Source organism: Lissotriton vulgaris, chromosome 10, assembly GCF_964263255.1.
Source record: "Lissotriton vulgaris chromosome 10, aLisVul1.2, whole genome shotgun sequence".
Lineage (NCBI taxonomy): Eukaryota > Metazoa > Chordata > Amphibia > Caudata > Salamandridae > Lissotriton > Lissotriton vulgaris.
Window position 1 is genome coordinate 649,070,803 of NC_141698.1, and position 24,989 is coordinate 649,095,791.

Sequence of the window (24,989 nt, forward strand, 5' to 3'; positions counted from 1 at the left end):
TACTGTTGCCCTAAAAGAATGCGTTGTAATGGTATACGTTGTAATGGAATGCGTTGTAATCGCAGTTTTAAAAAATGCATCGTAATGGCATGCGTTGTAAAATCATGCAATATAATGGTAGTTGTGATGTAAAGACTGCGTTGCAAAAGCACGTGTTGTAATTGCATGTGTTATAACATCATATATTACTATCCAGCTTTCTACATAGAACGTCAATGGTCAGATCTCTGAGAGTTGATCTATTGCTCAGAGTATATAGCTGTAATGGTGCGTGCAAGACAGAGAATTTAAAGAGTCAGGCCTAAAGGTCTTTATTGACTGTCTCACTGAATGTCAGGTGTGAGTGGTTAATTTAACCCAGGTACTGCATTGCATTTATTAAAACAAGATTTTAGTTTTGTGCCATAAATTTTCTTAATTCACTGCTCGTGCTAAAGTTTCACTGAAGGTGTCACAGAAAAGACGTGAATGTCAGTCATTGGTGCCTTCAAAACATAGAAACGCAACTCATGTGCATACTGAAAACTTGGCAGCTATGTTTGGGCCGCGCCTTTGATGGACGGTGACTGGTCAGTGGTGAAAGAGATAGTGTCACTCATAGTCGTTGAAATGTCACTCTTAATTACACCGAAATTATGAAAATGTCACACATAGCAATCTGAAACATTGGCAGCTATGGCTATGTGCAGCTGGGATTGGTCGCCCACTGGTGTCTGGGTGCAGAACCTGGCTGAGGGCAGATTCTGTGGCAACCCCAGTGCACATGGCCTTCGGCCGTGTGCAGGGGGTGTTGGCAATGCCTTCATTGCTGGGCACAAGGCGAGGCCACAGACCAAACCCTTTGGCCAGTCCTGCTCTGCACTGTCAAAGTCCATGCGTTGAGGGGTGTTTGCCGACTGCAGAAGCCCTATGGCCAACCCCCTCTGCACACAGCTGAAGGATGGGTCGCGCAGTGAGGATTGGGTGCAGGGCCAGGCCTGAAAATCCAGTGGCTGGGCCCGGTGGCTAATCCTCTGTAGCACATGATCAAAGATTGTGCACAACAGGTGTTGGACACTCATTGAAGGTTTTGCATATATATATATATATTCACTGAAAAAACCATAGGTTATAGACCATATATAGTTAGGAATTTGCATTTACAAAACCTTATTTTACTCACACAAAACCATTAAAATTCCATATATAGTTAGTTGCACTAACTATATATCGCGCACCCGCAATCCACTGCTGATGATGTCACATATTACATCATTCATGACATGGTCAGTGACATCACTGATGACATCACTGATGACATCTCAAATGACATCACTGATGACATCTCAAATGACATCACTGATGACATCACTAATGACATCTCATTTGACATTACTGATCACATCACTGATGATATCATTCATGTGATAATACGATGAACCTCTTCAGACTCTAATATAACCTTAGATACAATCAGTGTAAACAGACACTCACAGACTGTCACTCATCCATGGAGTTACTCACACACCTAGTCAGTCATGCAAAGAATCAATCACACCTCCATTTCCTCAACTATACAGTTATACAAACTTTACTTATTCAAACATATACTAACACATATTTACTCTCTTATACAATCCCTGATACAAGTTCACAATGATCCATACAGCCACTCACACATTCACTGGCTCTTATGCACAGTTATTTATATATGTCAACTCTCACATGTACTGTGTTTTACATATGTACTTACTTTGACATGTAGCACTGAGATATCCATTCACTCACCAATTCACTCATGCACACAGTCAACCGCCCATACAGCTGTTTCCACATGCACTTTTGAAACCATACATTTAGTGAATCAACTGCTCACAAATCTGTGCACAGAGTCATACACCTCCCAGCCACCCACACACACACTCAGTCTCCCATACAAATACTTGGGCAACCAATCAATAACCCATATAGTTACTCATATAGCTACTTATCAACACATGCAACAGTTTACAGAACAACAGACATAATGATGCACAAATTAAGACAGTTTAGTCACTAACCCATGCACTCAGTGAGACACATTTAATCACTCACTCATACAGTCAGTCATGCACCTACTAAATCCTTCATCCAGACACTTATACATCCACTCATTCTTCAATATGTAAGACATATTTTAACTTTACAGAAACATACAGTCACTGGATGTTGTCATCAGTGATGTCATCAGTGATGTCATTTGAGATGTCATCAGTGATGTCATCAGTGATGTCACTGACCATGTCATGAATGATGTAATATGTGACATCATCAGCAGTGGATTGCGGGTGCGCGATATATAGTTAGTGCAACTAACTATATATGGAATTTTAATGGTTTTGTGTGAGTAAAATAAGGTTTTGTAAATGCAAATTCCTAACTATATATGGTCTATAACCTATGGTTTTTTCAGTGAATCTTCAAGGTTTTGTAAATGCTAATTCCTAACTATATATGGTCTATAACCTATGTTTTTTCAGTGAATTTTCAAGGTTTTGTAAATGCTAATTCCTAACTATATATGGTCTATAACCTATGGTTTTTTCAGTGAATATATATATATACATACATATATAAACATATATCATCTGTATATCTATATAAATACAAACATAAATGCATGCATACATATACTTATATGCATACAGATGCATGTTATTTACATGAAAGTTGAAAAAACACTAATAAAAGCAAAGCTAAAAAGCCACCTCATTACAAACAGAATGGCTTTAACTTAAACGAGGGCGAGATCTATTGCATTTTCAATGCTTGTTTACTTTGGTTCCATCAAGAAGGCATTCAGATGTGTCACACATTTGCCATAAATTCTGAATGTTAGCACTCTAGTTGCACATTAGATCACTGTAGTAAAGCTACTGCTCACCAGGGACGTCTGCTGCTGGTATTCAAAGTGCATGTTTCAGTCTGCATGTCAGAATTTTTTTAATGAAATTGAAGAGGGTTTGAGAAGTCACTCAAAATGTGCCCTATTTTTTCTTTCTGCAGCATTAATCATAATTCATATGTCAAAATATACCCCCTCATTTTGTTCCTTTTTAAATTAAATGTTTTAAGAGTTACCACTTTATTCCAATCAAGATGGCTTCAGGTGTGCCATACCTTTGTAATAAGTAGGACTGTTAGCGCTCTAGTTGTTCTTTAGAACACTCTGGCACATTCTGTCATTGGGCTATACTTGGGCTACATCTGGGTGATATTTGGGCTACATTTGGGCTCTTTTGTCTCTGGTGGCCATTTTGGGAGACTGCATGTCAGAATTCGTTAATGAAATAGAAGAGGATTTGAAAAGTCACTCAAAATGTGCCCTAATTTTTCTTTCTGCAGCACTAATAATACCTTCTATTGCATAATATACCCCCTCATTTTGTTCCTTTTTAAATTAAATGTTTTAAGAGTTACCACTTTATTCCCATCACGATGGCTCCAGGTGTGCTATACCTTTGTAATAAGCAGGACTGTTAGCGCTCTAGTTGTTCTTTAGAACACTCTGGGACATTCTGTCATTGGGCTATACTTGGGCTACATCTGGGTGATATTTGGGCTACATTTGGGCTCTTTTGTCTCTGGTGGCCATTTTGGGAGACTGCATGTCAGAATGTTTTAATGAAATAGAAAAGGATTTGAGAAGTCACTCAAAATGTGCCCTAATTTTTCATTCTGCAGCACTAATCATACTTTCTATGGCAAAATATACCCCCTCATGTTGTTTCTTTTTAAATTAAATGTTTTAAGAGTTACCACTTTATTCCAATCAAGATGGCTTCAGGTGTGCCATACCTTTGTAATAAGTAGGACTGTTAGCGCTCTAGTTGTTCTTTAGAACACTCTGGGACATTCTGTCATTGGGCTATACTTGGGCTACATCTGGGTGATATTTGGGCTACATTTGGGCTCTTTTGTCTCTGGTGGCCATTTTGGGAGACTGCATGTCTGAATGTTTAAATGAAATAGAAAAGGATTTGAGAAGTCACTCAAAATGTGCCCTAATTTTTCATTCTGCAGCACCAATCATACTTTCTATGGCAAAATATACCCCCTCATGTTGTTTCTTTTTAAATTAAATGTTTTAAGAGTTACCACTTTATTCCAATCAAGATGGCTTCAGGTGTGCCATACCTTTGTAATAAGTAGGACTTTTAGCGCTCTAGTTGTTCTTTAGAACACTCTAGGAGGCTGCAGTAGAACACAAAGGAATCAACTGACAGTCTCTGTCCTTGTTGGATGTACATGTTTTACTGAGAATGTCAGACTTCATTTTCACATGACTGAGAAAGATAATGTGAATTTACAGAAAATATGCTTTCAGTTTAGCTTATAGATCCCCTTCCAAACCACTGTGGGAAAATCATGAGATATTAGTTTTCTTTCAAACAATATTCATGATATCACAGCAGAAGGTTTTTTCACATGGTAAAATCACCTTAGAACCCACCACAATTCCTAAAACGAGTATGGTACCATCAACAAATGATTTATAATGTAACTAAAGTCCTAAAACCCTCTATTAACTACAATGTTTTTTTAATGAGGTGCTATCATGTATATTGGTCCCAAGATGGCTGCCAACACTTCTTGGATGAAGCGCTGACAGCCAATCAGATCAGATGTGTGGTTAGGCTCCGCCCAGATATATATCTTTTTTTGAACCTAAATTACTCAAAATCCACTGGAGCACATATATTGGGACCTAGCAAAGGCACATCGGGCTAACAGTCCCTAAAATTTTGCCAAGTTTCGTGCAAATCCATTCAGCCGTTCGAGCTAAAAGTGAGGCCAACCGCCCTATGGAAATTAACATGGGAAAAACACGTTTTGGGACCCCCCTTTTTTCTCGGCCCCCCCTTGATGAAACCCCCCCAAATTGTCAGGGGCTGCTCAGAAACAAAATGTTCCATTTTCCTGAAAATTTCAGCCAATTCCGTCCACAAACGCCAAAGTTATTAGACATAGAATTTTCAAAAATCCCATAGAGAAAAAATCCTAACTATATATACCTACTGGCGACCGCCAGTAGGTTATATATATATATATATATATATATATATATATATATATATATATATATATATATATATATATATATATATATATATATATATATATATATATATATATTACCTACTGGCGGTCGCCAGTAGGTATATATAGTTAGGATTTTTTCTCTATGGGATTTTTGAAAATTCTATGTCTAATAACTTTGGCGTTTGTGGACGGAATTGGCTGAAATTTTCAGGAAAATGGAACATTTTGTTTCTGAGCAGCCCCTGACAATTTGGGGGGGTTTCATCAAGGGGGGGCCGAGAAAAAAGGGGGGTCCCAAAACACGTTTTTCCCATGTTAATTTCCATAGGGCGGTTGGCCTCACTTTTAGCTCGAACGGCTGAATGGATTTGCACGAAACTTGGCAAAATTGTAGGGACTGTTAGCCCGATGTGCCTTTGCTAGGTCTCAATATATGTGCTCCAGTGGATTTTGAGTAATTTAGGTTCAAAAAAATATATATATCTGGGCGGAGCCTAACCACACATCTGATCTGATTGGCTGTCAGCACTTCATCCAAGAAGTGTTGGCAGCCATCTTGGGACCAATATACATGATAGCACCTCATTAAAAAGCATTGTAGTTAATAGAGGGTTTTAGGACTTTAGTTACATTATAAATCATTTGTTGATGGTACCATACTCGTTTTAGGAATTGTGGTGGGTTCTAAGGTGATTTTACCATGTGAAAAAACCTTCTGCTGTGATATCATGAATATTGTTTGAAAGAAAACTAATATCTCATGATTTTCCCACAGTGGTTTGGAAGGGGATCTATAAGCTAAACTGAAAGCATATTTTCTGTAAATTCACATTATCTTTCTCAGTCATGTGAAAATGAAGTCTGACATTCTCAGTAAAACATGTACATCCAACAAGGACAGAGACTGTCAGTTGATTCCTTTGTGTTCTACTGCAGCCTCCTAGAGTGTTCTAAAGAGCAACTAGAGCGCTAACAGTCCTACTTATTACAAAGGTATGGCACACCTGAAGCCATCTTGATTGGAATAAAGTGGTAACTCTTAAAACATTTAATTTAAAAAGAAACAACATGAGGGGGTATATTTTGCCATAGAAAGTATGATTAGTGCTGCAGAATGAAAAATTAGGGCACATTTTGAGTGACTTCTCAAATCCTTTTCTATTTCATTAAAACATTCTGACATGCAGTCTCCCAAAATGGCCACCAGAGACAAAAGAGCCCAAATGTAGCCCAAATATCACCCAGATGTAGCCCAAATATAGCCCAATGACAGAATGTCCCAGAGTGTTCTAAAGAACAACTAGAGCGCTAACAGTCCTACTTATTACAAAGGTATGGCACACCTGAAGCCATCTTGATTGGAATAAAGTGGTAACTCTTAAAACATTTAATTTAAAAAGAAACAACATGAGGGGGTATATTTTGCCATAGAAAGTATGATTAGTGCTGCAGAATGAAAAATTAGGGCACATTTTGAGTGACTTCTCAAATCCTTTTCTATTTCATTAAAACATTCTGACATGCAGTCTCCCAAAATGGCCACCAGAGACAAAAGAGCCCAAATGTAGCCCAAATATCACCCAGATGTAGCCCAAGTATAGCCCAATGACAGAATGTCCCAGAGTGTTCTAAAGAACAACTAGAGCGCTAACAGTCCTACTTATTACAAAGGTATAGCACACCTGGAGCCATCGTGATGGGAATAAAGTGGTAACTCTTAAGACATTTAATTTAAAAAGGAACAAAATGAGGGGGTATATTATGCAATAGAAGGTATTATTAGTGCTGCAGAAAGAAAAATTAGGGCACATTTTGAGTGACTTTTCAAATCCTCTTCTATTTCATTAAAAAATTCTGACATGCAATCTCCCAAAATGGCCACCAGAGACATAAGAGCCCAAATGTAGCCCAAATATCACCCAGATGTAGCCCAAGTATAGCCCAATGACAGAATGTCCCAGAGTGTTCTAAAGAACAACTAGAGCGCTAACAGTCCTACTTATTACAAAGGTATGGCACACCTGAAGCCATCTTGATTGGAATAAAGTGGTAACTCTTAAAACATTTAATTTAAAAAGGAACAAAATGAGGGGGTATATTTTGCCATATGAATTATGATTAGTGCTGCAGAAAGAAAAATTAGGGCACATTTTGAGTGACTTCTCAAACCCTCTTCAATTTCATTAAAAAATTCTGACATAGTCTCCCAAGATGGCCACCAGAGACAAAAGAGCCTAAATGTAGCCCAAATATCACCCAGATGTACCCCAAGTATAGCCCAATGACAGAATGTCCCAGAGTGTTCTAAAGAACAACTAGAGCGCTAACAGTCTTACTTATGACAAAAGTATGGCACACCAGAAGCCATCTTGATTGGAATGAAGTGGTAAGTCTGAAAACACTCAATTTAAAAAGGAACAACATGAGGGGGTTAATTTTGCCATAGAAAGTATGATTAGTGCTTCAGAAAGAAAAATTAGGGATCATTTTGAGTGACTTCTCAAATCCTCTTCTATTTCATTAAAAAAATTCTGACATGCAGACTGAAACATGCACTTTGAATACCAGCAGCAGACGTCCCTGGTGAGCAGTAGCTTTACTACAGTGATCTAATGTGCAACTAGAGTGCTAACATTCAGAATTTATGGCAAATGTGTGACACATCTGAATGCCTTCTTGATGGAACCAAAGTAAACAAGCATTGAAAATGCAATAGATCTCGCCCTCGTTTAAGTTAAAGCCATTCTGTTTGTAATGAGGTGGCTTTTTAGCTTTGCTTTTATTAGTGTTTTTTCAACTTTCATGTAAATAACGCACCGTTTTCACCAAATCGACTTTGCCCAAGCACACCCTTCCCTTCGGCCAACAAATCCCAAAAATTCGGCACACCTGCCGATCCACTCTCCCTACAGCTCACCCAAGCCCCGTCCCTCTAGCGCAACTGGAACACCCCAAATTCACCTTCTCCATGCGCACCAAAAACTCCCATTGAATAACATGGCAATTCACTACTCCGCACAAAAATTGCTCTTTAAAGCACTTCCACTGCTCCGATCCGCTTCAAACTTGGCTGGACACTAGTTCCAGCGATTCCCTAACATCTCTCCAAAAATCAGCCCAATCCATTCACTGGAACGGGGACGAATTTCAACCCGAATACGCGCCCCCGCAAACACAAAAAAAAGCCATAAAACGGCCAAATCTCGACCAAAAACCGCCAAAATCCCTCAAAACCTTGCCAACACCAATACGCACGAAACTAAACCGGCCCCTCAGCCCTAGGCTCCGGGAACCCTACTTAATTGACCCAAAAGCCCTAAAAAAGCAACATAATACACACGAAAACGCCCTAACAACCCTAAAATGCATATAAGTATATGTATGCATGCATTTATGTTTGTATTTATATAGATATACAGATGATATATGTTTATATATGTATGTATATATATATATTCACTGAAAAAACCATAGGCTATAGACCATATATAGTTAGGAATTAGCATTTACAAAACCTTGAAAATTCACTGAAAAAACCATAGGTTATAGACCATATATAGTTAGGATTTAGCATTTACAAAACCTTGAAAATTCACTGAAAAAACCATAGGTTATAGACCATATATAGTTAGGAATTCACATTTATAAAACCTTATTTTACTCACACAAAACCATTGAAATTCCATATATAGTTAGTTGCACTAACTATATATCGCGCACCCGCAATCCACTGCTGATGATGTCACATATTACATCATTCATGACATGGTCAGTGACATCACTGATGACATCACTGATGACATCTCAAATGACATCACTGATGACATCACTGATGACAACATCCAGTGACTGTATGTTTCTGTAAAGTTAAAATATGTCTTACATATTGAAGAATGAGTGGATGTATAACTGTCTGGATGAAGGATTTAGTAGGTGCATGACTGACTGTATGAGTGAGTGATTAAATGTGTCTCACTGAGTGCATGGGTTAGTGACTAAACTGTCTTAATTTGTGCATCATTATGTCTGTTGTTCTGTAAACTGTTGCATGTGTTGATAAGTAGCTATATGAGTAACTATATGGGTTATTGATTGGTTGCCCAAGTATTTGTATGGGAGACTGAGTGTGTGTGTGGGTGGCTGGGAGGTGTATGACTCTGTGCATAGATGTGTGAGCAGTTGATTCACTAGATGTATGGTTTCAAAAGTGCATGTGGAAACAGCTGTATGGGCGGTTGACTGTGTGCATGAGTGTATTGGTGAGTGAATGGATATCTCAGTGCTACATGTCAAAGTAAGTACATATGTAAAACACAGTACATGTGAGAGTTGACATATATAAATAACTGTGCATAAGAGCCAGTGAATGTGTGAGTGGCTGTATGGATCATTGTGAACTTGTATCAGGGATTGTATAAGAGAGTAAATATGTGTTAGTATATGTTTGAATAAGTAAAGTTTGTATAACTGTATAGTTGAGGAAATGGAGGTGTGATTGATTCTTTGCATGACTGACTAGGTGTGTGAGTAACTCCATGGATGAGTGACAGTCTGTGAGTGTCTGTTTACACTGATTGTATCTAAGGTTATATTAGAGTCTGAAGAGGTTCATCGTATTATCACATGAATGATATCATCAGTGATGTGATCAGTAATGTCAAATGAGATGTCATCAGTGATGTCATCAGTGATGTCATTTGAGATGTCATCAGTGATGTCATTTGAGATGTCATCAGTGATGTCATCAGTGATGTCACTGACCATGTCATGAATGATGTAATATGTGACATCATCAGCAGTGGATTGCGGGTGCGCGATATATAGTTAGTGCAACTAACTATATATGGAATTTCAATGGTTTTGTGTGAGTAAAATAAGGTTTTATAAATGTGAATTCCTAACTATATATGGTCTATAACCTATGGTTTTTTCAGTGAATTTATATATATATATATATATATATATATATATATATATATATATATATATATATATATATATATATGTGTGTGTATATATACAACTATGACCAAGAAGCTTATGCTCAACTTAATGATCGAACATGCTATGAACGTGTCCAAATGCAGATACTAACTTCAGTTAAAACAGATTACCACCAAAAATTGGCTAAATGGAAGACATCTAAACTTATCAGCGAGGCTGAATATAAATATCTAAAAACTGACCACCCGATCACACCCATTCTGTACTTTCTCCCAAAGGTGCATAAAGACCCCCTACATCCACCGGGCAGACCCATAATATCTGCTAGGGGTAGTCTTCTGGAGCACACCTCTGTATATATTGACTATTTTTTGCAGGGTTATGTGCGGAACCTGGATTCGTACATCAAGGACACTGGGGATTTTTTAACCAAAATCATTGATATTGAATGGGTGGCGGGAGACTGGTTAATTGCTTTGGATGTAACAGCGCTGTATACCAGCATTTCACATTCTGATGGTCTTGCAGCGGTGAAACATTATTTGTTGAGAAGAGGCCCTGAATTTGAAGATCATAACAGAATGTTGTTGAGCATGCTTCGATTTTGCCTTGCAAACAATTTGTTTTTGTTTAATCATGGGGGCCAGCTTTTCTCCAAGCTTTGCATGTTTGCACATGGGGGCTTGGGAGGAGCTGGTCCTCATATCAAACTACCAAGGAATTATCAATAACAACCTGATTAGATGGTATCGTTTTATTGACGATTTGATGATCATTTGGAGGGGTAGCAAGGAGGAAGCTTTGAGTTTTATTGAAAGCATAAACAATCATAATCTCAACCTCAAATTCACTGCCACCCTTAGCCAAGAATCCATCACTTTTTTGGACACTGAATTATATATTCACAATGGACACCTTGAAAGTAGAATTTATCGGAAAACAACTGCAGGAAATAGCATACTTCATGCGGCTAGTGCACACCCAGCACATTTAATTTCGAGCATCCCCTATGGGGAGATGCTTCGTTTACGCCGAGTGTGCAGTAACCCCATTGACCTTAAATTGGCTCAAGAGGACAGTATGAAACGTTTTTTGGAACGTGGATACTCTGGACAGGTGATTCATAAAGCCATAGAAAAATCTATGAGACAAACTAGGGAGGAGCTCCTGACTAGGACTGTGGATCAGGCATTAGTTGAAATTGGGGAGGCCAAGAATAGGTTGGATACGGAAAAGAACAAGTTCCGTATTATAACAGGGTACAGTAGGCAACACAATGAGTTATATAAAATCATGAACAAACATTGGCCTTTAGTTACCCGTGATTCTACCATTGGAACTACCCTACCCAAAAAAGTCTCCCTTACATTCAGCAAGGCGCCTTCACTTCGGGACAAAATAGTTGACACCAGTCCAGAGCCTTTCAACAAAACGTCTTGGTGGCAGCATAATAAAGGATTTTATCGCTTTAAGACCTGTAAGGCGTGCGCCCATGGGGAAAACACGAAAACATTCATGGACGGTTTCACTGGCCATTCTCATCCCATCACACAGGTTTTGACCTGTAAAACCGAATTTGCGGTTTATGTTCTCCAATGCCCCTGCCTACTGAGATATGTGGGCAGCACAAAGCATGCTGTACACAAGCGCATTTTACAGCATTTGTGTGCGATCACCAACGGTGATAACACATACCCAGTGGCCCGACATTTCAGGGAGACCCACCAGAGCAATAACAGCTTGCTGAAATACTGGGTAATTGATACTGTACTAGCAAGCAGAAGGGGTGGAGACAGAGAGAGCAAGTTGAGGAGGCTTGAGACTAAATATATCCTATTGCTCAACACCAAGAGTCCGGGGGGATTGAATGTAACGGAGGACATTTACACATGCTTACCTTGATGAATTATATACTAATACACTGTTGATCCAGAGTATTTTTGTATTTTTAGCCAGGCTGGGAGACATAAGATGTAGCATACAAAATACAAGTTCTTGGTTTTGAATCTGACATTAATCTGTACTTGCTGCTATTTGATTATGAATTTGTTTTTAACATTTGATGGGTTCGGCTGGATATTGGTAGACTAGACGGGTCCATGTTCCCTGACAGTCTCATATACCCAACCTGCTATGCACTCAATTCACGGTGATAATTATTTTTAACGTAGTGACATTAGATAGAAGGTATTTGTAAACAGAGGGTCGTTAATAATCTAACTGCTATGTTCTATTTTATCATCATTTTATCTATATAGGACTGAACATTTGATGCTATTATGACTTTTAACCATGTTTTAAAATATTTGTGGTTATTGATATGTATGAATTTAGGTGTACAGTATACAGTATTCCAGAAAGAGGGACCTCTAGTAGGATAGGTTCCCCTTGTGCTGATAGCAGCAAACCTTTGCACTATTATGCGGTATTTTGCACATTGCGAGTTTTGCACTATTGCTAGTTGTTGCACATTCAAGTTTGCACTAATGCAGGTTTTGCACATATGAAAACGACATGCACTTACACTTTATTGTATAACAGCCTGCTGAGAATACTGTATTATAAACTTGGGTATTTTACCGATATCAGATAATACAAGTCCCATCATAATAGAGAAAAAAGTGATGATATATATATTTTGTTTGATTACCTCTGTTTAAATTGATGGTTTTTTTTGGGCAACAATTTGGTATTTTACCGTAATTCTATTACCCAAATCATGGTCTTTATTTTTCCAACATGCATTTTAAAGACTTGCCAGTATGTTTTCTATGTCTACTATGATGTAACACTACCCTCTCATGTGACGATCATCATCCAATCACTGGCAGTATATAATGGTGTTTCTTTAAGTTGAACATTGTCATGTGAACAAGGCTCTTGCGAGCCGAAACGTCATGAGACTTCTACTGCACCTGAAATAAAATTTGGAGCACTACAACTGGTCCGTGTCCGTTGGCTTTCTTCCTGGCTGGAGTTGGTCCAGAGCGCGAGTAAAGTGACGGTGTGTGTGATATATATATATATATATATATATATATATATATATATATATATATATATATTGTCCAAATTCGCCTTTGCTCGGGAGGTCACGCCACAGCGCCTTCAGTGAAAAAAGCAACCAGCTCTTTTTATTTTCTCCTCTTTATTTAATTAGGCTTGCCGACACGTTTCAGGATACCAATCCCTTCTTCTTGGGCACAAGCAGCTGAATGAAAGGCACACCTGGTGTTGTTCCCTTTTTGACACGTTGATGTTCACGCCCACAGTGGGTGTTGCTGTTGGATTCTGGGATATCGTGTCCTTGGGTGTGTTCTCGTAAATACCTTTAGTAGGTTCGTTCATGTTGCTTGTAAATAAAATAAAGTAATTCATCTTTGTAGGTAGAGGAATTAAAACGGCCAGTTTAGTTAGCCTGGCGATGCGCTTTCTCTGCTCAGAACGTTCTGAGCTGCAAGTTCACATGCCGGTTTGTTTGTCTCCCCCAGCCTGCGACGGTGCTCCTCCCCACGGCTGGCAGCCGTGAAATTGTATATTGTCCAAATTCGCCTTTGCTCGGGAGGTCAGGCCACAGCGCCTTCAGTGAAAAAAGCAACCAGCTCGCTTTATTTTCTCCTCTTTATTTAATTAGGCTTGCCGACGCGTTTCAGGATACCAATCCCTTCTTCTTGGGCACAAGCAGCTGAATGAAAGGCACACCTGGTGTTGTTCCCTTTTTGACACGTTGATGTTCACGCCCACAGTGGGTGTTGCTGTTGGATTCTGGGATATCGTGTCCTTGGGTGTGTTCTCGTAAATACCTTTAGTAGGTTCGTTCATGTTGCTTGTAAATAAAATAAAGTAATTCACCTTTGTAGGTAGAGGAATTAAAACGGGCAGTTTAGTTAGCCTGGCGATGTGCTTTCTCTGCTCAGAACGTTCTGAGCTGCAAGTTCGCATGCCGGTTTGTTTATCTCCCCCAGCCTGCGACGGTGCTCCTCCCCACGGCTGGCAGCCGTGAAATTGTATATTGTCCAAATTCGCCTTTGCTCGGGAGGTCACGCCACAGCGCCTTCAGTGAAAAAAGCAACAAGCTCGCTTTATTTTCTCCTCTTTATTTAATTAGGCTTGCCGACGCGTTTCAGGATACCAATCCCTTCTTCTTGGGCACAAGCAGCTGAATGAAAGGCACACCTGGTGTTGTTCCCTTTTTGACACGTTGATGTTCACGCCCACAGTGGGTGTTGCTGTTGGATTCTGGGATATCGTGTCCTTGGGTGTGTTCCTCTACCTACAAAGGTGAATTACTTTATTTTATTTACAAGCAACATGAACGAACCTACTAAAGGTATTTACGAGAACACACCCAAGGACACGATATCCCAGAATCCAACAGCAACACCCACTGTGGGCGTGAACATCAACGTGTCAAAAAGGGAACAACACCAGGTGTGCCTTTCATTCAGCTGCTTGTGCCCAAAAAGAAGGGATTGGTATCCTGAAACGCGTCGGCAAGCCTAATTAAATAAAGAGAAGAAAATAAAGCGAGCTGGTTGCTTTTTTCACTGAAGGCGCTGTGGCGTGACCTCCCGAGCAAAGGCGAATTTGGACAATATATATATATATATATATATATATATATATATATATATATATATATATATTCACGAGGCTTGTCACATCATCGACAGCAAGGAACTGCCTAATTCTTAGTGACAAAGAGTCGACCCGTAAAGTGCTGGTGCAAGGTGGTTTATTTTAGTGAAGCCAGCGCTGCCGCCATGACGCGTTTTGCCTTCGAACAAGGCTTGATCACATGACAAACTGCTCATCATAGAGTGCAGCATTTAAAGTGGCAGTGCATTCAAATGAATCATGAACATGAAAAAAATACTGTACAAATTAACGGTGTTGTTACTGATGAAATAGCGGAAAATCCCTGAGAAACAAATATCTTTTCCAAGCATTATTCATCTTAATATAAAAGTAAGTCCGTAATTGATATATTTACAAACATATTTACATAGCATTATAAATAATTTGATGATACTACAACATGACAAATAATTGTGTCTATGTGTGAGGAATGTCAACCCAATATATATAAGCAAAAATTAGAATTAATGATGCAATGCAATAAGCCATGCAATATACTCCGATGTATTGTAACAACAATCATGTCATGATTCAGAAATATAATGATCTAAATAGAGCCCAAGTGGGCCTACCATAATGCCTGCTAAAAACAATAAAGTGCTAAAGTGATTGTGCAAATATAACAATACATAGTGCAAAAAGAGACAACAGATAATTCATATTAGTATTAAGAAGTACTAAAATTCATGATTTCTTTAAAAACAATTGTTGATTACAGAAAAGACACCACTATGTCAAAGGTTTACAATCATAGAGATTGACATTATGAAGATGGAATAAGTTTTATATCCGGACAGGACTTGAAGGCATACGGGATGGTTTTAAATGCAGGTATAAAGATCTTCCCTGTCATTTAATCCATTCAGATATTTTGTGTTAAGCTCCAATATGTATCTCGTTTCAAGGAGACGGAGTTTAGCCTCACGGTCCCCTCCCCTCCTTGAAACTTCTACACTGTCAATTAAAAAATATTGGAGCTTACCAGGTATGCCTAGATGTTTCTCCTGGAAGTGCCTGGCAACCGGATAAGTCTGGTCGTGCCCCGAAATTGCACGTATGTGTTGGAGTATCCGTTTGTGGGTGGGCAGCTTACATATTGGAGTCCACACGGACACTCCAACACATAAATGACAAACTCAGTCTTGCAGGTAAGCCACTTAGTAATCGCAATTGGATGTTCACGAAAGGGGCTCAAAAAATGAGTCCTTTTGCTGCCGAAATGACAGGCTTTGCATTGTGGACATGTCTTAAAGCCCTTCTTAAGTGGTTACATGGTTTTTACAGTCTGGATATTGCTCTTTCGATAGAGGATATGTCATTTAATTGAAGTTCTGCCTCTTTGAGGTACATATCTTTGGGCCAAAGCACTACATTGCCGCCTTTATCGGCCTGTTTCACGATGATATTGTTATCATTTTGTAGTTTAGTAATGAGTTGTTTATAGCACCAGTTCTGTTTGGATATGAAGAACTTCTTTTTGTTTGTAGCAGTATAACGTTTTTTTACTTCCTGTACCACTATCTCCTGGAACGTATCCAAGTGGTCATGAACCATGATTGGTTGAAAGGTGGATTTAGCCTTGAAAGGATATATATATTCCTCCAATCCCGCCCAATTAAGAAACGGGTCCGACACATGCCAAGGTTGCCCAACTCCAGTTTAATGCCACCAGGATACAGCACTACATTCACGCGAAGTCCACACTATTACAGCCCCAGGCAGACGCGTTTCGGCGGTTGCCTTCCTCAGTGCCGGGTGCCTGCTGTGTATTTCAGAGATGGCAGTCTTTCGCGGGGCTTTTCAAAGTAAGTCCTACCTACGAATCCCATTGGCTGAATCTAATAGACATAGAAAGCGGACAGGGGAGGGGTCATCCAGCAAGTGCTTCGCCGCTTTCCTCTTCTGGGATTCTTGGGTGCCGTTTTTGTCAATCCCGCTGTGTGGAAGATGCCAGACCAGAGTTCAATTCTGGGTACAGTGACCCGCATTGGCACATACTAATGCTCTCCAATCCGCCAGTCCCATAAATTCGCGGGTCACCATGGCGGAGTCCAACAGTGCCGGGCAACCCCATCAGCAGAACATCTGCTCCCTCTCCCAGATACCTATACCACAGTCCAGGTCTGGGGGGCGCCACGTTGTGCAGTCCTTGCACCGTAATCCAACAAAGTTTGCCGGCGTACGTGGAGCACCAGAACGAGGGGCGTGCCGGAAAAGCGGAGCCGACCTCCGCACTTCATACTCCTCCAATCCCGCCCAATTAAGAAACGGGTCCGACACATGCCAAGGTTGCCCAACTCCAGTTTAATGCCACCAGGATACAGCACTACATTCACGCGAAGTCCACACTGTTACAGCCCCAGGCAGACGCGTTTCGGCGGTTGCCTTCCTCGGTGCAGGGTGCCTGCTGTGTATTTCAGAGATGGCAGTCTTTATATATATATATCTATCTATATATATATATATATATATATATATATATATATATATATATATATATATATATATATATAATATAGATAGATAGATATATATATACTAGCAGCCCGTCCGGGAGCAATCAGGCTTCCCCGATGCCCCAACATTGTCCAGCAGCCCGGGCCCCCGCTGCAATCATTAGTGCCCTTTGTTATTTGGGGTTCTTGGTATTGAGCACAGTGTACTTTTCTTTTGGAGCGATGTGACATTGCTGCTGTTTGGCTCTATCCATGACGTGACCCTCGCCCGCCCCAACATTGTCCAGCAGCCCGGGCCCCGCCCGCCCCGACATTGACCAGCAGCGCGGGCCCCCGCCCGCCCCCCACCTGCCCCGTCCCCTGCCTGCCCCGACCCCTGCCTGCCCCGACCCCGCCTGCCCCGACATTGTCCGTGGGTCCCCCGGAACCTTACCTCAGCCGCCGCTCCTCCCCCGCGCTCCTCAGTTCACCGCTCTGCCGCTCCTCACTGCTCCTCCCGCCTATCCGCCGCTCCTCACCGCCTGTCTGCCGCTCCTCACCGCTCCTCCCCCATGCCATGTCCGCCGCTCCTCCTCGCGCTCCTGGACGCCGCTCCTCCCCGCGCTCCTGACGTCAGCACGCAGGTTGCGGCTGGCGCTACTTCGAAGGGACTACTTTTTTTATGTAAATTTTTAAAATAACGCATATTTGTATAGTTTATATAGCCTATGTCCATCTGCACACCCTGACGATTACAATGATGTATCGGGTGTGTGGATTGGCGCTGTGGTTCCCGAGTTTACCCGCCTCAAAGGTTCAAAGCTCTTACTTTATAATAGTAGTTTAAATATATATATATATATATATATATATATATATATATATATATATATATATATATATATATATATATATATATACATACAATTCACAATCCTGCTCCGCTGTATCTGCACATGGATAGAACTCCGATCTGCATTCAACGAAACCCACAGGTACAGACCACTCCACAGCGCCAAGGGTAAATTCACAGTGGTTTATTTACACGCAATCGCCAGCATGACGCGTTTCGGTCACTACACGGTGACCTTGATCACATATATATATATCAAAGCTCCAAGGGGTGACCAAGTCAAGCAGGACTCACACCACGACACGCTTTTCCCCAGTAAAAGAGATTTTATTTTAGTTGCACAGCTTCATTCCTCAGATTTTAAAAGCATACGTCTGCCACCTGATGCGTTTCGTAGTTCACTTCTTCAGAGGCGCTGCAGTCGAAGGAAGAACAGGGCCACACCCACCTAATTAAGTCCCATCGCATGCTGATATGCAGCTGCTATGAATTAGACAATGCATAGACTATGTTATCTGGGAGATGTAGTCCATATTGCCTCCTTGTATATTTGCCACGATGTTCTTCATGAGCCCCAAGGATATGGAGCCGCGCTCTAAAAGCGGGAAGGTGGTCAGCGCTAAGTGAGTTACGAGCATCAGGGTGTTTGTATGGACTTACACCAACCCACTGAGGTGTTTTAATTTGGAAAAGACAATGTTTGGCAAGCGGACTCACTGGAGTTTTATTTTTTGCTTTCAAGGACAACTACAAACACCAGAGGGCCTCGGGAGAGGTCGCGCCCATTGGGGAGATCTTTTGGAAATAAGTTGCCCTTCACGAAGCCTGCCTCACATTCAGCTGCCATTGAAGAAGGGAAACGACATCCCGAAACGCGTCTGGCGTCTCTGCTGGTGAAGTTCATCACAACTCTCCTGTTTGCACCCTTGTGATTAAAAACAAGTATTACCTACCTAGTTGTGGCTCCTTCCACATGACGTGCTCGTGTTTGTTGGATTTTAGCGGTCTGCTTCGGCCGCGGAAGGAGCCCCGCTGCTGAAGGGGCGTCCCTGCTGTGAGGCCACATGGTGTTCACATTAGCAGGAAGGTGGTCAGCGCTAAGGGAGTTACCAGCAGCAGGGTGTTTGTATGGACTTACACCAACCCACTGAGGTGTTTTAATTTGGAAAAGACAATGTTTGGCAAGCGGACTCACTGGAGTTTTATTTTTTGCTTTCAAGGACAACTACAAATACCAGAGGGCCTCGGGAGAGGCCGCGTCCACTGGGGAGATATTTTGGAAATAAGTTGCCCTTCACAAAGCCTGCTTCACATTCAGCTGCCATTGAAGAAGGGAAACGATATCCCGAAACGCTTCTGGCATCTCTGCTGGTGAACCTAATCACAACTCTCCTGTTTGCACCCTTGTGATTAAAGACAAGTATTACCTACCTAGTATTGGCTCCTTCCACATGAAGTGCTCATGTTTGTTGGATATATATATATTGGTGACCAAGCTCCGTCCGCGGAGCGAAACGCGTCAGGGAGGGCACTTTATCTGACACTTTTTGAAAATAAACTTTGCACTGCTGGCACTTTCACCGGTGTTGTGGCGTCAATGATATAATATTGATTTTATTGTGGAGAGGAGGTCTACGCCCGTGAGGACCGCGGCGAGAAGCGGTTGGGATTTCCTTTATATATATATATTTATATATATATTCCTCGTGTTGCTCCTTCCCCCCCACACGGCCCGTGGTAAATGGAACATGCTCCGGTGAAGCCCTCCGGAATTTCAATTATTTTTACAGTCCAAGTAAAACGCTCTCTCAGTTCATTCCAGTTGCAAGTTTTTAATACCAGTTATGCGTTTCGGGGAACGCAGTCCCCTTGCTCACACATTTTACTTGGACTGTAAAAATAATAATAATAATTTATATATTATATATATAATATATATATATCTATATATATATTCAGTGAAAAAATCATAGGTTTCAGCCACGTTATAGTTAGGAATTAGCATTTAAAAAACCTTGCAAATTCATTAAAAAACCATAGGTTTCACATATGTTGTGGTTAGCTGGACATTTCACTCATACAAAACCATTGAAATTCCCCTGTTATAGTTAGTTCAGCTAACTATAACTTGCACACCCGCAATGCACTGCTGATGACGTCACATAGTACATCACTCATGACATGGTCAGTGATATCACTCATGACATCACTGATGACATCTCAAATTACATGTTTACACCTCTCTGCAATGCAGCCCCCTGGCATGTTTGCAGAGGGGGAACTAATTCCCCTTGCATACTGGGGGTCCCTGGGGACCAACTAGCCCACCATGAACCTCCAGTATGCGCCAGGGGGCTGCGTTGCAGAGAGGTGAAAAGAGGCCATGCCCCTTTATACACCTCTCAGCAACACAGCCCCCTGGTGCGTTTGCAGAGGGGGAATTAATTCCCCTTGCATACTGGGGGTCCCTGGGGGCCAACTAGCCCACCAGGAACCTCCAGTATGTGCCAGGGGGCTGCGTTGCAGAGAGGTGTACAAAGGGGCGTGACCTCATTACACCTCTCTGCATCGCAGCCCCCTGGCGCGTTTGCAGAGGGGGCACTAATTCCCCTTGCATACTGGGGGTCCCTGGGGGCCAACTAGCCCACCAGGTACCTCCAGTATGCGCCAGGGGGCTGCATTGCAGAGAGCTGTAATGAGACCAAGCCCCCTATTACACCTCTCTGCAAGCAGCCCCCTGGCGCGTTTGCAGAGGGGGAACTAATTCTACTTGAATACTGGGGGTCCCTGGGGGCCAACAAGCCCACCAGGAACCTCAAGTATGTGCCAGGGGGCTGTGTTACAGAGAGGTGTAAAAAGGGGGGTGGCCTCTTTACACCTCTCTGCAAGGTAGCACCATGGCGCATACTAGAGGTTCTTGGTGGGTTACTTTGCAGAGTGGTGCCTTAATTTTTTTGGGAAACACTACTGGGTATGGGCTCCCTTCAGTAAGGCCAAGCCACTGACCTAATGCTAAACTTAACAATTGCCAATACTGTTATACTTGAATCACTTTAAATTATACCCACACATTGGATTTGAACCTGACGTGGTTAAAGACTTGTAGTTCAGTCTGAGTAAATCATTATTTTTATTAAATCAAACATGAAAACATTTGCCATCTATTTAGATTTAGAAACAGGCATTTGTTAACCATAAGACATCTAAATAGATCGCATTTCTTTTCTTGAAAACATAAATAACAAAACTATTTTATGCTATCGTTTTTGTATATACGATGATATGAAAAATGTTTCATGTATATAACGTGTTGTTTTCTCTGGTGTGATAGTGAATGTGTGTATGTGACATTGATAGACCAATTGAGGATGAATGTTGTGGAATGTATATAAAGGTGACAGTATGTATTGTAAAAAAGTGTAATAGGGTGTTTTTTTAGAGATGTAAAAATTTGTACAAATGGTCACAAATAATTGACAAATGTTTTCATGTTTGATTTAATAAAAATACTGATTTACTCAGACTGAACTACAAGTCTTTAACCACGTCAGGTTCAAATCCAATATGTGGGTATAAATTAAAGTGATTCAAGTATAACAGTATTGGCAATTGTTAAGTTTAGCTTTAATTTTTTGGGGGGATCGGCAGGGTATGCGTACCATACGCGTATTTCGCGATTTTTCAAAAAAGATATATATTTTTGGGGCCTTGCGGGTCCTTGTGGGACCCCCTAAGCAGGTCTAGGGGGTCAGGGTGTTTCTACCCTGCCCCCTTTGCATGTTTTGCATGTTTGTTTCACTGCTTTCTTATGCCTCGGTTCTACTGAGGCACAAGATGGCTGCCAACACTTCCTGGTTTCGAGTGTTGACAGACAGTTGACAGCCAATCAGCATGCATCTCATGCTCGGGAAGGTACTCGTAATGTACTCCGTCTCTAGATATCGCTATGATTTCACTTTTGATTTTCTCAGGAACTACTGAACGGATTTACACCATTTAACAAAAAGCACAATCTGCGAATCGAAATCTACCTCCCTGCCAAATTTGGTGTAATTCCATTCAGCCGTTCGGGCTGTAGCCCTGGCTAAAGGTCCCTATGGAAAATTGCATGGGGAAAGCACGTTTTGGGATCCCCTGTTTTCTCGGCCCCCGCTTGACAAATCACCCCCAAACTTTTAGGGAAGGAGTGGAATGGAGCAGGCCATTTTCTTGGAGAAATTCACTAAGATTCGTCCACCAGCGCCAAAGTTATTCCAAATAGAATGTTGTGGATTTCGTATGGAAACTAGGTCCTAACTATAACTACCTACTGGCGACTGTCAGTAGGTAATATATATATAAAGCCTGTCCTCTTAAATCCGGATTAATATAGACAGTAGTCCTTTTTCAGTGTTTAAAAGCTACGTTCCCTTTAAAATCTGCAACGAACCCACTGATGTAAGAGCTGTCGGCATTTGACAAAGAGTCAAGGGACTCGAAACGCGTTATGCCTGAACTTTTAACCTTAATAAAAACTACCTGAAAGAGTATTGCTGGTGTGGCCTGGATTGCGTCGCAGAAGCAGCGCGTGATGTTGCATGCATTTCATAGAAGTGTCTGACACACTTCAGGACCAGGCCCACGACCCGTGAGGGGGAGGCGCTCACTTGTCAGGATATTGTGACAGAAGCGAGGAGCTTTTCTTATGGGTGCCCCCCGGCTGCAACAAGCTACAGGAGACAAACCTGATGGATGAGGCCACTGAGTGAGGCCCGCCTGGGTCGGGCGAACGGAATTTGGAAACAGCCAGGGTATGCTGAAGAATTTTCTGAAGCACGGCGTACTCGGCGTTTTAAAAGACTGATTACATCAATGGTCGTGAAACTATACATGCACATTGTGGCCGAGTTTTGGAAATGTCCTTATTACTGTGTGATTCGCACTCGGCACACACTGTGTTTAGTGGAGTTTTGCCATCACCGACACTGAAATCCGGTGAAGAAAACGGAGGACAGGTGCAAATGATTCTGGGAATTGTAGTCCCATGCAACTGAACAATACATCAATGAGATTGGGCAGCTAAGGTAACCCTTGATAAATGAACATTCTGTAAAGCGTTACTATTAACAATTGAATACAAATGGTACCCACCTCTGTAGCTGAAATGAACTGTGAAAACGTAAAAGCCTGTCCTCTTAAATCCAGATTAATACAGACAGTAGTCCTTTTTCAGTGTTTAAAAGCTACGTTCCCTTTAAAATCTGCAACGAACCCACTGATGTAAGAGCTGTCGGCATTTGACAAAGAGTCAAGGGACTCGAAACGCGTTATGCCTGAACTTTTAACCTTAATAAAAACCACCTGAAAGAGTATTGCTGGTGTGGCCTGGATTGCGTCGCAGAAGCAGCGCGTGATGTTGCATGCATTTCATAGAAGTGTCTGACACACTTCAGGACCAGGCCCACGACCCGTGAGGGGGAGGCGCTCACTTGTCAGGATATTGTGACAGAAGCGAGGAGCTTTTCTTATGGGTGCCCCCCGGCTGCAACAAGCTACAGGAGACGAACCTGATGGATGAGGCCACTGAGTGAGGCCCGCCTGGGTCGGGCGAACGGAATTTGGAAACAGCCAGGGTATGCTGAAGAATTTTCTTAAGCACAGCGTACTCGGCGTTTTAAAAGACTGATTACATCAATGGTCGTGAAACTATACATGCACATTGTGGCCGAGTTTTGGAAATGTCCTTATTACTGCGTGATTCGCACTCGGCACACACTGTGTTTAGTGGAGTTTTGCCATCACCCACACTGAAATTCGGTGAAGAAAACGGAGGACAGGTGCAAATGATTCTGGGAATTGTAGTCCCATGCAACTGAACAATACATCAATGAGATTGGGCAGCTAAGGTAACCCTTGATAAATGAACATTCTGTAAAGCGTTACTATTAACAATTGAATACAAATGGTACCCACCTCTGTAGCTGAAATGAACTGTGAAAACGTAAAAGCCTGTCCTCTTAAATCCGGATTAATACAGACAGTAGTCCTTTTTCAGTGTTTAAAAGCTACTTTCCCTTTAAAATCTGCAACAAACCCACTGATGTAAGAGCTGTCGGCATTTGACAAAGAGTCAAGGGACTCGAAACGCGTTATGCCTGAACTTTTAACCTTAATAAAAACCACCTGAAAGAGTATTGCTGGTGTGGCCTGGATTGCGTCGCAGAAGCAGCGCGTGATGTTGCATGCATTTCATAGAAGTGTCTGACACACTTCAGGACCAGGCCCACGACCCGTGAGGGGGAGGCGCTCACTTGTCAGGATATTGTGACAGAAGCGAGGAGCTTTTCTTATGGGTGCCCCCCGGCTGCAACAAGCTACAGGAGATGAACCTGATGGATGAGCCCACTGAGTGAGGCCCGCCTGGGTCGGGCGAACGGAATTTGGAAACAGCCAAGGCATGCTGAAGAATTTTCTGAAGCACGGCGTACTCGGCGTTTTAAAAGACTGATTACATCAATGGTCGTGAAACTATACGTGCACATTGTGGCCGAGTTTTGGAAATGTCCTTATTACTGCGTGATTCGCACTCGGCACACACCGTGTTTAGTGGAGTTTTGCCATCACCGACACTGAAATCCGGTGAAGAAAACGGAGGACAGGTGCAAATGATTCTGGGAATTGTAGTCCCATGCAACTGAACAATACATCAATGAGATTGGGCAGCTAAGGTAACCCTTGATAAATGAACATTTTGTAAAGCGTTACTATTAACAATTGAATACAAATGGTACCCACCTCTGTAGCTGAAATGAACTGTGAAAACGTAAAAGCCTGTCCTCTTAAATCAGGATTAATACAGACAGTAGTCCTTTTTCAGTGTTTAAAAGCTACGTTCCCTTTAAAATCTGCAACGAACCCACTGATGTAAGAGCTGTCGGCATTTGACAAAGAGTCAAGGGACTCGAAACGCGTTATGCCTGAACTTTTAACCTTAATAAAAACCACCTGAAAGAGTATTGCTGGTGTGGCCTGGATTGCGTCGCAGAAGCAGCCCGTGATGTTGCATGTATATATATATG